Source organism: Miscanthus floridulus, chromosome 1, assembly GCF_019320115.1.
Source record: "Miscanthus floridulus cultivar M001 chromosome 1, ASM1932011v1, whole genome shotgun sequence".
Lineage (NCBI taxonomy): Eukaryota > Viridiplantae > Streptophyta > Magnoliopsida > Poales > Poaceae > Miscanthus > Miscanthus floridulus.
In genome coordinates, this window is record NC_089580.1 from 163,524,747 (window position 1) to 163,538,765 (window position 14,019).

Sequence of the window (14,019 nt, forward strand, 5' to 3'; positions counted from 1 at the left end):
ATGGTGTGTAGCCGGTGGCCCGGCTCGAGGTCGTCCTTAGGCTCCAGAGCTCCACGGGAAGCTCCACGACCCATTGTCCACCAAACTTGTTCAACCGGTGGAAGATCCTAGGCTTGAGGCCTTACAGGACCATGCCATTTGTGCGCTCGACCTACCCATTCATGCGGGGGTGCACCACGGTGGCCTAATCGATGTGGCTGTGGTATTCATCGCAGAATCAGAGGAACTTCCTTTTGGTGAACTACATGCTGTTGTCCATGATGATGGAGTTCGGGACCTCAAAGCGATGGACGATGTCGAGGAAGAATAGCATGTCTTGCTTAGACTTGATCATGGAGATTGGTTGAGCCTCTGTCCACTTTGTAAACTTGTCTATGGTGACAAGCAAGTGCATATAGCCCCCAGGTGCCCTCTTGAGAGGTCTAACCAGATCAAGCCCCCAGACCACAAACGACCACATGATGGGATCATTTAGAGTGCTTGGGCTAGTAGGTGGGTCTACCGAGCATAGTATTGACACCCTTCATAGGTGCACACGATATGTTCAATGTTGGCTACCATGGTTGACTAGTAGAAGCTATGCCAGAACATGTTTCCGACCAGGGTTCTAGGCACGACATGGTGATCATAGACCCCATCGTGGATGTCGCTCAACAACCACTTCCCTTGTTCGATGAGGATGCAGTGCTGCAGGATCCTAGTGTGGCTTTGCTTGTAGAGCTCACCCTCAATAAGGACAAAGGACTTGGCATGACGCGCTAGCCTTCGAGCCTCCATTTTGTCCATTGGTTGCGCCTTACGGAGGAGGTAGTTGTGGTAAGGCATCCTCTAGTTGGCCAGAGGGCCGGGCTCTATCGCTGGATCCTCGTCAAGCTCCATGACTTTAGGGTCAGATGGAGCTGATGGCTAGTTAGCCCTCAAGCACAAGGCAATGGGCCCATCATTGGCTTGTTCTGGCTCCTCATAGCGGACTGAGGGCTTATACTGATCGCTGGCGAAGACGCTCGTCAGCACCGGCTCTCGGTCGAATGCCATTTTTGCCAGTGTGCCAGCCACCTTGTGGAGATGCCTCAGGATGTGATTGAGCTCAAGACCGTCAAACTTGTCCTCCAACTAGTGGACCTCTTGGCAATATGCACCCATCTTGGCATTGTGGCAGCTTGATTCCTTCATGACTTGGTCAATGACCAACTAGTGGACCTCTTGGCAATATGCACCCAAATGTTGAGTCATCGAATACCAAGCTCAACGATGATGCGTAGGCCATTGATGAGTGCCTCATACTCGACCACATTGTTGGAGGAGGGGAAATGGATGTGAACCATGTACCTCATGTGTACCCTAAGGGGTGAAATGAAGACCATCCCCACGCCAACGCCTTTCTTCATTAGTGATCCATTGAAGTACATCATCTAGTACTCTTGGTTGACAACTGTTGGCGATATTTGGACCTTGGTCCACTCTACAATGAAATTAGCCAGCACTTCTGACTTGATGGCCATCCGAGGGGCATACAAAATGCCTTAACCCATCAGCTCGAGTGCCCACTTCATGATTCTTCCTATGGCATCCTAGTTTTGGACGACCTCGCCAAGAGGGAAGGATGTCACGACCGTCACTAGATGCAACTTGAAGTAGCGACGTAACTTCCTCTTAGCGATGAGGATAGCGTACATGAGTTTTTGGATTTTGGGGTAGCAAGTCTTAGAATCAGACAAGACCTTGCTAATGAAGTACACAGGACACTGCACTTTGAGGGCGTGTCCCTCTTCTTCTCGCTCCACCACCAGGTAGGCGCTGATCACTTGCGTGGTGGCCATAATGTAGAGTAGAAGTGGTTCCCCATCGATCGGAGGGACTAGGATTAGGGCCTTCGTTAGAAGCTGCTTGATAGTGTCAAGTGCCTCCTAGGCCTCGGGCGTCCATTCAAAATGGTCAGCCTTCTTGAGGAGCTGATAGAGGGGGAGACCTCATTCGTCGAGGCACAAGATAAAGCAGCTAAGCACGGTGAGGCACCCTATAACTCGTTGTATCCCCTTTATGTTCTGAATCGGGCCCATCCTCATGATGGCTAAGATCTTCTCTAGGATGGCTTCGATACCACGTTTGGAGATGATAAAACCCAGTAGCATACCCCTTGGGACCCCAGAAACACACTTCTTGGGGTTGAGCTTAATGATGTTTGCTTGGAGTTTTGCGAAGGTCTGCTCTAGGTCAGCTATAACCTAGTGAGCCCATTTGGACTTGACTATGATGTCATCCATGTAGGCCTCAATGGTTCACCCGATGAGGTCCCCAAAACATTTGAGCATATAATGCTGGTACATAGCCCCCGCGTTTTTAGACCAAACGACATCGTGACGTAGCAGAACAATCCGAATGGGGTGATGAAAGATGTCATTAGCTAGTAGGACTTTTTCATCATGATTTGATGGTACCTGTATTATGCATTAAGGAAGCAAAGGGTTTCACACCCTAAGGTTGAGTCGACTACTTGGTCTATGCATGGCAAAGGAAATGTATCCTTTGGACACGCTTTGTTGAGACCCATGTAGTCGACACACATTCTCCATTTCCCACTCTTTTTTTCGTACCAAAACGGGATTTGCTAACCACTCAGGGTGGTATACTTCCTTGATGAACCTGGCCACCAAAAGCTTTGCAATCTCCTCGCTGATGGCCCTATGCTTCTCTTTGTTGAAGCGACACTAGTGCTGCTTCACCGACGTGGAGCCTAGCCTAATCTTCAAGGCATGCTTGGCGACTTCTCTCGAAATGCCTAGCATGTTCGATGGTTTCCACGCAAAGATGTCTCTGTTGGCACCAAGGAAGTCGACGAGCGTGCTTTCCTATTTGGAGGAAAGTATGGTGCTAATGCGTACCACTTTGTCCTTGGAGCCACCAAGGTCTATGAGGACCTCCTTGGCACCCTCTATAGGCTCAGAAGACCCGATCAACCATTTAGGGTTGGGTGCTTCTTCGGTGACCTCCTTCTTGATGGCCGCAAGGTCCTTGGAGGCGATGATTGCCACGACGTGTTCACAGCACTCGACCTCGCACTCATAGGCGCGCTAGAAGGAGGTGCTAATGGTGATGACCCTGCATGGTTTTGGCATCTTTAGCTATAGATAGGTGTAGTTGGGGATGGCCATGAACTTCACATAGCATGGATGTCCCAGGATGGCATGGTAGGTTCTATGGAACCTGACCACCTCGAAGGTAAGGGTCTCTATCCTATAATTGGTTGAATCCCCAAAGGTGATCGGCAAATCAATCTGCCCAAGTGGAATGGCCTGCTTTCTAGGCCCGATGCCATGGAAAGGTGCTCCGATCTATCGGATGCACGATCGGTCGATGCCTATGGCGTCGAGCATTTCGGCATACATGATGTTGAGGCCGCTGCCTCCATCCATCAGTACCTTGGTGAGCCATTTTGTGCCGATGATTGGGTACCATGAGCGGATATCTCCCTAGTTGTGGGATGCTCTTCGGGTGGTTGATCTGATCGAAGGTTATGGCGGACTGCGACCGTCGGAGGAAGGTAGGCGTGGCCGGCTCGATCGTATAGACCTCATGGTGCGCGAGCTTTTGGCGGTGCTTGGAGTCATAGGTAGCCGACCCTCTGAAGATCATAAGGTAGCCATCTAGTGTCGGAAAGCCACCGTCCTTCCCCTCGGCGTCGTCCATAGATGACTTTGGGTCCTTCCTATGCCCCCCTTGTTGGAGCCTCTAGACAAGAATCACTTCATGAGACCACAGTCCTTGTATAGATGCTTGACGGGGAAAGCATGGTTCATACATGGTCCTTCAAGCAGCTTCTCTAAGTGGTCTCGGGTGCCCTCGATGGGTTTTCAATCCCCCTTACGGTCGATGGTGACCACGAGCGATCCCTCGCACCGCTGCTTGTTTCTTCTTCTTGCTAGGACGGTTGGAGGCACCTTTGCCGGTGTCCTCATCTTGCTTTGCCTTGCCCTTGAGGTGGTCAAAGATCGCTCCGACCACCTCCTCACCTGAGGCATGGCTAGTGGCAATGTCAAGGAGCTCCTTGGTGGTTCATGGGCCCTTACGTCCTAGCTTATGAACCAGGGACTCATAGGTGGTCCTAGAAAGGAAGGCTCCTTTGACGTCGGCGTCGATGACGTTAGGCAGCTCATTGCACTGCCAGGAGAAGCATTGGATATACCCATGAAGAGTTTTCCTAGCCTTCTATTGGCAGGTTTTGAGATTACATGGGTTCCTTTGATGCACATATGTCCCCTAGAAGTTTCCCACGAAGATCTCTTTCAGGTCCGCCCAACTTTGGATTCTGTTGGATGAAAGGTGTTCCAACCACGTTCACGTCAAATTGGCCAGGAATAATAGAAGGTTGTGGGTAATAAAGTCATAATTATCTACTCTACTGGCTTGGCAAGCAAGCTGATAATCCTCAAGCCACAGTTTATGGTTCGTTTCCCTAGAGTATTTTTATATGTTGGTCGGCGGTCGGTACCGTGGTGGAAAGGCGGCGTTGAGGATGTGTTGGCCAAAGACCTGAGGTCCTAACAAGTCAAGGCTCGGGCTTTAGTCCTTGCCACTATCGTAGCATCTGTTGTGATGAGGGTGGTAGCCATGGCTAGCCGCTCCCTCATGTCACCATGGGCACTCCTATGGGCATCAAGGGTGTCACGCACGTCATGGTTGTGGCTGAGATGCTCATGCACCGAGACCATGGTGTGTGGCTTGCCGCCTTGCTGTGCTTGGTGGATTGACACGTCCATGTTGGGTCACTCTGAGGGAGTACACTAGCTAGCGTTGAGGTCACATCATCGGGATAGCAAGCTCTTAGCCTATTGTGCTGCCGCACGCTTGAGTAGTGTGCGAATCTTGTAATGGGCCCAATGATCCTCGGGTGTTGTGGGCCCTAGAAGCCCTCAGAGCAAGGCCATCTCTGTAGCAACGATGTTCTGGCTCGCCCGAGTGAAGTGTGGGAGGGCTTCATCATCCTCAATGATCCTCCAATTCATGTTACAGGCCACGGCGCGTGCACGCCCACCGTCTTTGTGGAGCTCGATCTCTTGCTTGAGCTCCGTGCATTCCTATTCGAGCTAGAGTCATGCTTCCTTAAGCTCTTGGTGCCGAGCCTTCTGCTGCTCCACTCGCAGGTGAGGTGGGCCCTCTACATCCATCTTGACCTCATCATTGAGGTCGTTTGTTGGGGTAGCCTCTCCCTTGTGGATGCTTTCAATGTGTCCCTCGGAGGTACTTGTCATGAAACATTCATGAGAAGGGTGATGGCTCCCCCTGCTGAAGTTAGAGTCAGAGGGCGACCTTGATTCTCCCACAAGGAGGTCGTGAAAAGATTCCACAACATATTCAGTCATCCCCATGAACTCATCATTTGTGGGGGATGGAGGCGTATGTTACACCATAGGGTGGCCAATGGTCTCTGCGATGTTGCGAAGACCAAGCGAGAGCACTATCGGGATGCTTTGGATGAGGTATTCTAGGGAGAGTGGCTCTCCTTCAGCAAGCTACGTCATGATGTTGGCGAACTGGAAGGTGAGGTGGCACAAGTCCTCCTGGGACAGTCGGGGTCCCAAGAAGGCACCGAGCTGGTGCTCTAGCCTCCCATAATCAAAGCCGAGGATCTAGTCACTCTCGGGGGTTTAGGCCTCTAGTGTGTGTAGTTGTAGCTCCTCAAGTGCCTCGACAATCGCATCAAGGCTGGTGAAGTGGAGAGGTTGGATGATGGCGGGAGCCTACACCAACCCTCCCTCTGTTGTGATGATAAAGTCTAGGTTCTCGATGTGCACGGATGCACCCAAGACCGAGCTGACGCCATGAATAGCCATCTAAGGCCTGGTGTGGATGTTGAGACACACAAAAGGCCCCTACCTGGCGCACCAACTATCGTTGTTTCGAGTTACCACCGATGAGTAAATTTGTATTATTGCGTGTCTAGCTTGTATGGTATGCTTAGAGGACACGAGGTTTATACTAGTTTGGGCAGAAAGTCCCTACGTCTAGTTCATCACTGCTGCTCAAGTTACTAGCACCAAAAGTTTGTAGTAGGGGTTACAAATGGGTGAGAGAGGGAAAGGATCCCAAGTCTCTGGTGAAAGGAGTGAGTGGGTGCTAAGAGCTCGATCGCTGCTCAGTTGTACATTTGTGTCATGCTCTTATGTAGATCTATATCGAATCTTGATGGGTTGATCGATTCTAAGGGTCCCTTTCATGGGGCGCCCTGCTTTCCCTTTTATAGGCCAAGGGAAAGCATGGGTTATAGTGGAGAAAAAGGAGAAGAATGAGAGAGAGAGGAAGGCCCCCTAGGATCGCCGAGTCCTTCTCCTTCATATGGGCCCCATCGACCCTATAGATGTTAATAGGGATGGATCCATGTCGTGGTCCTGTCCATCACTGGCACCATGTGCAGGCGTCATTCGTCGGTCATGGCACTCCACTCCATCCTAGCGGAGGTCATGGTGAACTAATGTGCCTGTTAGTGTTCATACAAGGGTTAGGCAAAACAGCACCAGTACACCTGATGCTGTTCTTGATGTGAATCCTCAGGTATGGCCCATCATGGCCACGGGTTACATCGGGGCGTGCCAGTCACTTCCTTGGTGTTAGAGTTTTGATGTAGGGCCATAAGCTTGGACCTGGAGTGTTTGGTGATGGTATGGTTCTCCATTGAGCGAGATGGAGCCCGCACCCAAGGGGTCTAGAGAGGCGGAGATCATAGCCTCAGGGTCGCGCATGGTGGAGCCCATGGCCTCAGGGTTGGGTGAGGCAGAGCCCACCCCTAGAGGTCGAACAAGGCGGAGATCGTGGCCTCAGGGTCGTGTGAGGTAGAGATCACAGCCTTGAGGTCAGGCAAGGTAGAGCCCACCCCAGAGGTCAGATGAGGTGCAGATCACGGCCTTGGGGTTGGGCGAGGCAAAGCCCGCGCGCCTAGGGGTCGATTAGAGCTATAGGCGCGCTCTTGACTACTCGGTTGAATCAATGATGATGACCATTAGCTCCTCCTCTTTGGGTACCCTAGTATTGGTCCCTGACACTTGGGTTGGGCTTTAGTGATGCAACATTTGGGTACACTACACTTTGGATATGTTGGATGTGCAACTATGGCCCAATCAAAAATAGTAGAACACGTCGCGGCCTAGTCCGAAGGGTTTGAATTTGAATTTGGAGAAAGGCTCTAATAAGGGGAACCTACAGTGATGATTGGCGGCCCATAACAGATGAGATCTACTGGAGAGTAGGAAGAAGGATGAGAATAAAAAGATCCAATGACCTCTAAAACCAGTTAAAGGATCAATTTGGTCGGTGAATGCGCCAAAAGACAGGAAAATCAGCAGTTGAAACCTAACTTTTGGTGGATAATGAAAATTTTTCTTGGTGGAACGAACATGCTTTTGAGAATTGTCTCGCTTTTTGGCTGCCTGCTTGGATGATTTGAAGAGAACGGTAGTCCATTCTTTCTCTTGTTCAATCTCCCAAGCACACTTTTTTTTGCTCCTAGTGGGGAGTAGCATTGTTCTAGAGATGAAAATATACATTGAAGCAGGAAATGATTTATCGATGTTTCGAACAAGTACTGACATGTAAATTTATAATTATTGCGCGTTAGGCTTGGATGGTGTACTAAAGGACACAAGATTTATACTGGTTTGGGCAGAATGTCCTTATGTCTAGTTTGCTGCTGCTCATGTTATTAGTACCAAAAAACTTTTGTAGTAGGGGGTACAAATGGTCAAGAGAGGGACAGGTCCCAAGTCTCTGATGGAAAGGTCGAAAGGATGCCAAGAGCTCGGTTTCTGCTTGGCTATGTCTTGTGTGTCAAAAATGATCGGTCCCCTTAGTGGGGTGCCCTGCCCTCCCTTTTATAGACCAAGGCGGGAGCAGGGGTTATAGATGGAAGAAAGAGTAAAAAACCAAAAGTAGAGAAGGTCCTTCGAGGGAGTCAGATCTTCCTTTTCTCCTATGCCTACCCTGCTAACATGCAGACCGTGTCAGGGATGGCGTGTTTGCTGATCTTTATAGGGCCATGCTCTGGCCTCTCTTAGCAAATGGGTGCGTCCCATCCTACACCGACGGACAGTGCGATGCGCTAGAGAGCCGAGCTGTGACCCTTTAGGGAGTAGACAGGGAAGTGACCATACATCCATCGCTGTAGATGATGTGAGTTCTATCTTGGATCATAGTGGTTGTCGTATGCTTGTGTTAGTATCCACGTCCGAGGGCTGATGGCGGCGCCTACAACATTGTGGGACAAAAGTTGGCGCCTACAACACTGTTCGGGCACTGTTGGGTCGGAAAGGGCCTAAAGCGCCCGTCCTATCATATCCTTATAGTACCTTCCTGTAGGCATGCAGGGCATGGCCCTTGATACTGTGGTTGACTCGAATATCCTATCGTACCCTATGCTTGTCCTTATGAAGGAGCAGGGTACAATCATTGGGTGAGGCAGAGCCTGCCCTCGGACATCGGGCGAGGTGGAGTGAGCCCTCAGCCATTGGGCAAGGCAGAGTCTTAGCCCTTGGGGGTTGGGCAAGGCGAAACCATTCTTCCATCGTTTGGGCAAGAAGTGTAGTAGCGTTCTTGTCTGACCGGAAGTGTCAACATTCGATGGTTATTAATTCCACCTCATTGGGTACCCTAGTATTAGGTCTCTGATAGTAGCCCCCAAGCCCTCGGGTGATTCGGATAGAATCGCCTAGGGGGTATTTTGACTTGCCAAAGGGTGCACGTGAGCGCACCTATCGGGTGTAGCCCCCGAGCCCCCGGGTGATTCAGGCAAAATTGTCTAGGGGGTAATTCGATTTGCCAGAGGGTGCGCTCATGTAGACCCCAAGCCCCTTGGATGATTCAGGCAAAATTGCCTGGGGGTATTTTGATTCGCCAGAGGGTGCGCGCGAGCGCACCCATCGGGTGTAGCCCCCGAGCCTCCGGGTGATTCGAATAGAATCGCCCGAGGGGGTAATTTTGGACCCTTTGCGGATATGGCTGTGAGATTTTGGTTTTTGTCAACTGGATGGTTTAAAGGAAGCCCTAGTATCCCATTCATGGAGATTCATCCAGGGTTAGCCCGGTTGGGACTTGATTGCACATCGAGGTTTCCTTGAGGCTTGTGTGCCTGAGTTGTGGCCGCTGATGGGCCCATCCCTCATTGGGACGACCATCGAGACTATTGGGCCAGCTCTTGAACTCCTAGACCCTGGTGGGCTAGGAAAAAGCTTTTTGACCCATATCCCCTATGTGGGAAAAGAGTCCTGATCTGCCTAGGGAAGGTGAAACGTCCGGCATGATTTTGGTGGGAAAGGATAGGGATCGCGGGCATATATCCCACGACATGACGTGACGGTGTATCATGGCATGCTCGGAGACCTAGGTGGGTGGATTCTCTTCTCGCATCCATTGCCCCTATAAAACCAAGGGGTTCGCCCCCAGGGTTCTGTACTTTGCCTCCTCACCTTCGCATCGACAACCTCCACCGCTAATCGCCTAAGCCTCCTGCACTCACATCACAGCCACCATCAAGCTCATGTTCGCATCGCAGCTGCCATTAAACTCACATCCACCCCCCTCCCAATCATTTTAATGGAGCTATGGTGTAGATCCAACATCACCCCTCAGTGCCTGGAGGGCCTTGTTCGCTCGCCAACCACCACCGAGGAGTGGTGGCTGCCCGGTGATGAGGATGAGCCATTACCGCCCGAAGGGTATGTCATGTCCTTTGCTCACTTCCATGAGTGGGGATTCGCCATACCTGCTCACAAGTTCCTTCGGGGGCTGTTGGACTACTACTAGGTAGAGTTCCAGCACCTCACTCCCAATGGGGTCCAACATATTGTGGTGTTCATCGCCCTGTGTGAGGGGTTTCTGGGGATTAGTCCCCACTTCGACCTATGGCGGTATCTCTTCGCCGTCAACCTATTGAAGAAGCAGGTTGGGAAGCAAGAGCTAAGCATGCCGATGGGATGTGCTAGCATTCATCTCTGCAACAACTGGGTGAACAAATACCCATCGATGCGTCTGTTGACGTCCAACAAGGGGTGGCATTCGCATTGGTTTTACGTCAAGGAGGACATTGCCACCCCCTTGCCGATGTTCTCTGGGCGCATCATCAAAGAGGTCCTGGGGTCATGGAAGTAGGGTGTCCTGGACAAAGACAAGAAGAGGATCAAGGACCATCTCGCTGCTCTCCAAATTCTAAAGGAGAGGGGCATGAAGGGATCAGGGATCATCGATGCCTACCATACGTGGAGGGTGGCGCCGTTGATGAGCCATGCGCTTCCCCTACACCTGATGGTGCCCAGGGCATCGCTCAAGGGGACGTCACTTGTCGACGAGGTGCTCCCTCCTACCAAAGTGGCACAACGCATCAAGGAGGCGATGGAGCCTTCGAAGGACAATGCCGGCGTTGTCCTTGATTTCGTGTATCCGGTGCCGAGGCATCCCCCAATGCGGCCTAAACTAGAGTTCATCGACTTCGTAAGTTCTATTTTCATGTGCCTCCTTTTCACTTGAATTTCTAACCCCTTGATGCTGACCTCGTGATAGCGAGACTAGCCAAAGAGACTCGTCTTTGGGGATAGCCTAGCTCCACTGCTGAAGGACCAGATCCTAGCGATAGCGAATCACACCATGCCCGAGTGGGATAGGAAGATGAGGGAGTTCAAGAGGAAGAAGTTGCTATAGAAGTAGCAAGCACGGGAGCGAGGAGAGGAGACAGGCAGTGACGAGGAGGAGGAGTTTGACGAGGTAGTAGCTGATGTGAAGTGGGATGTCCTAGAGAGTGAGGATACACTGACAGGCACCCACTTGTCCACGTTGGGACCCTTCCCATTCCATGCGAGGGGAAGTAAGTCCGTGAGGCTGGCGGAGATAGGCCAAACCATTGGCTCATCCTTAGGACCAGTGGGAGTGGATAGATCAGCCGTTACACTTGGGGTGCCGGTGGAGGACCGGTGGATGGGGGGAGGCAGATCTGTCGCCATGCCCCATGAGCTAATAGGGGCGAGCGAATCTACCACCATGCCCAAAGCACCAACAGAGAAGGGTGGCTCCGCCGTCATGCCCTCGGAGACAAGGGAGACGAGCCCCCCTGCCCGGGAGCAGGGGGCAGGCTCAAAATGGTCCCGCCTAGATGAGTTGGAGCAGGAATCTAGGGGTCCATCCCCAAAACATTCCTACCACCCAACAATGCCAGTGTAAGTCTCTGATTCCTCTATTTTTCCTGTTTTTCCACCTTTCTATTTTTTAGTGTGACCTTATGCCTTTTACCTCTTGCAGACTCTTGCGATGGGGCCGTTCTTTGGCGCTAGCGCCCAAGAAGAGTGTTGCTCTTCAGGCAAAGCGGGCACCATTCTTGTTTTGGGTAGAAGTGGAGCCGATGTTGTAGTCTTGTCAGTTGGACAAGCGCCACTAGTGGTGGTGCCCGTGCCCTCGGTAGGTCAAGCAGGCACCGGGGCTAAAGAAGCACCCTCGGGGTCGCTGAGCAGATGATGGTGGAGGTGAATCTACCACCTACGTTGGAGCGGGCGGAGCCACTGCCCGCGCTTGTGGCGCCTCCTATGGTGGGTGCGGCGCTACAAGTCGAGGCCCCAGCATCGCTAGCGGAGGTGGCCACGGCCGTGCCAAGCCAGGAGCAGCCGGACGCAGCCACGGTGGTGTCCAAGGGGGTGACACAATCCGTGCCTCCAGCGGCCCAGGCGATGGAGCCTGAGGCCGGCCGGACAAAGGGGGACATGGCCAGAGGGTCCTCGGGTGCCCATGGCAGTGGTGGAGAGGACCAGTGGGAGGTCGCCCTTGGCCTTGATGTTAGGGGGAGCCACTCGCCCATGCGGGGTGAGCTGCCGCTCTAGTGAATGGATCCCCAAGATCCAAGTTCAACTCTTTTCTCGCCCGACGATGCTGCCGAGAGCATAGAGCGGGGAGACTCGATGAAGGGATTTTGGTGATGATGGATGTCCTGAACTAGGCCAGGGGCATCCTGCATGACGTCATTATTCCCAATGACCGGGTATCCGCTTGATCTTCTCGCTTTCTTTTTTCTTCATGTATTTTTTGACACTGGTCTTATTTTCAGTCCCTTATTGCTCATAGCCGAGAGAAGTCCTAGTTCCTCCATGAGCAGAAGGTGGAATGAGACTGCCTCACTGAGGAGGCCTGGCTGTGCGGAGATGTGGGTGCCCAGCTTGCTACTGCCCAACAGCGGGAAGCCAAGGAGCATCGAGACGCGGAGGAGATCCATGGGATGTTCTAGGACCTATCGGCGAGGGTGCAGCAGGACGAGGAGGTGGCCGCTAGGGTCCAAAAGGAGTGGGATGAGCTACTCTAGAAGGACGGCAAGGCTAGCCAGTGGGCCATCGAGCTCCTAGAAGAGCTAGAGAGGGAGCGGAACCTCAAGCTGGAAGCCGAGGAAAGGTCCGTGGCCCTACAATAGAGGGTGAATCAGGATGCCGAGGTGATCACCTAGCTACACAGGGAGTGAGACGAGCTATGCTAGACCACAAAAAGACTCCACTCGGAGCATGGCATGGTCCGCAAGGAGCACGACTAGGCCATCTGGGAGCGTGATGAGGCACATCAGGTGGTCAACTCCCTCCGGGCGGATCTTGGAGCCACGGTGACCTGAAGGCTAGTGGCCGAGAGCATCTCTACCGGGCTAGGCATGGAGTTTACCGTGGTGTAGGGGACTCTTCAGGCCAAGAGTGACAAGCACAATCTTCTGTGCACCGCTGTCGATGTCGTAGAACCGACCAATTTATAAGAGAACAAGTACAATGGCAGCCCGCAAATGGTCGTGCTATCATACTTGAGCCCATATAAACCCGGTAGTCTGTTGAGTACCACGACAGGTCTCGATAAACGATCCACAACAACCAAGATCGTATATGATTCAACATACCTATCACATATTACATAAAGTTCGTAGATACATTTTCATCATCAGAGTATGAAACAAAGTTATTACAAACCAAGTTTGATAGATAATAGCGGAAGCAAATTAAGTTTGAAAGTAGCATTTGCCAACATAGTTTAGTATAGTGCCAACATACGATCACAGTCCACAAAAGCATATAGAACGCTTAATAAAGAAGCCTGCCCAAGGCTTACTCCTCATCGATAGCGGGATAGAAGCAACTCTTGCGATAACCATGATAAACTATGCCATCTGCAACAATGGAAAATAAAACCCTGAGTACGAGAAGGTACTCAGCTAGACTTACCCATCATAAACCAGAAATAAATTGACTCCAAGGATTATGCAAGGCTATATAAGTGGAGATAGCTTGACAACATTTTGTATAAAAAGCGATTAACTTAGTTATACAATTATGATTCCGTTATCAAGTTAATTATGACTATCCATCTCTAAATTAGCAACTATCCTATGCTAAACATGTGGTAAACCATTTTAGGAGCATAGAATAGTAACCATAGCAGGTACTGTAATTCCATGTTTATCTGAACCATCATATTCTATAATACAATTACTACGAGATTGGAGCTAGCCAAGTTTCTCACTATCCGGGAGAGACGGCGATTCAAATCGATTTCAACCAGCTAGAAATTTATTCCTAACATAAACCCAGGTCTACCAGCCACAGTAGCCTTAGATCACCTTTGGTACAACTCAAGTACACATTTTGCGAGTTCGCCCAATGCCACACAATCAGGGACACCAAATGCTAGGCGTTCAGGCCTAGCCTACCCTTAGGCTCAGTCTAGCTCCCCGCACATCCTTACTACCATCTAGAGTGCGCACTTTTATAGAGCGGGGCCTGGCCTGAGTTGAGCTACTCGGCTTTGCGGTCGGAACGTGTTATTTGGCCAACTAAGTGATAGGCATGCATTCAATTTTGTCAAAAGGTCCAACAACGGTATGGTCCTTAATTGGCACAGATGGAATCACATGAGTCAACCTACCATAGACTCCGCCCGACCTCGATTTACATTATCCCATGGTTCTTTTTCACGATAGCAAATATAGCCAACCGTACCTCGGTATCCACCTATATCTCGCAGGTGATA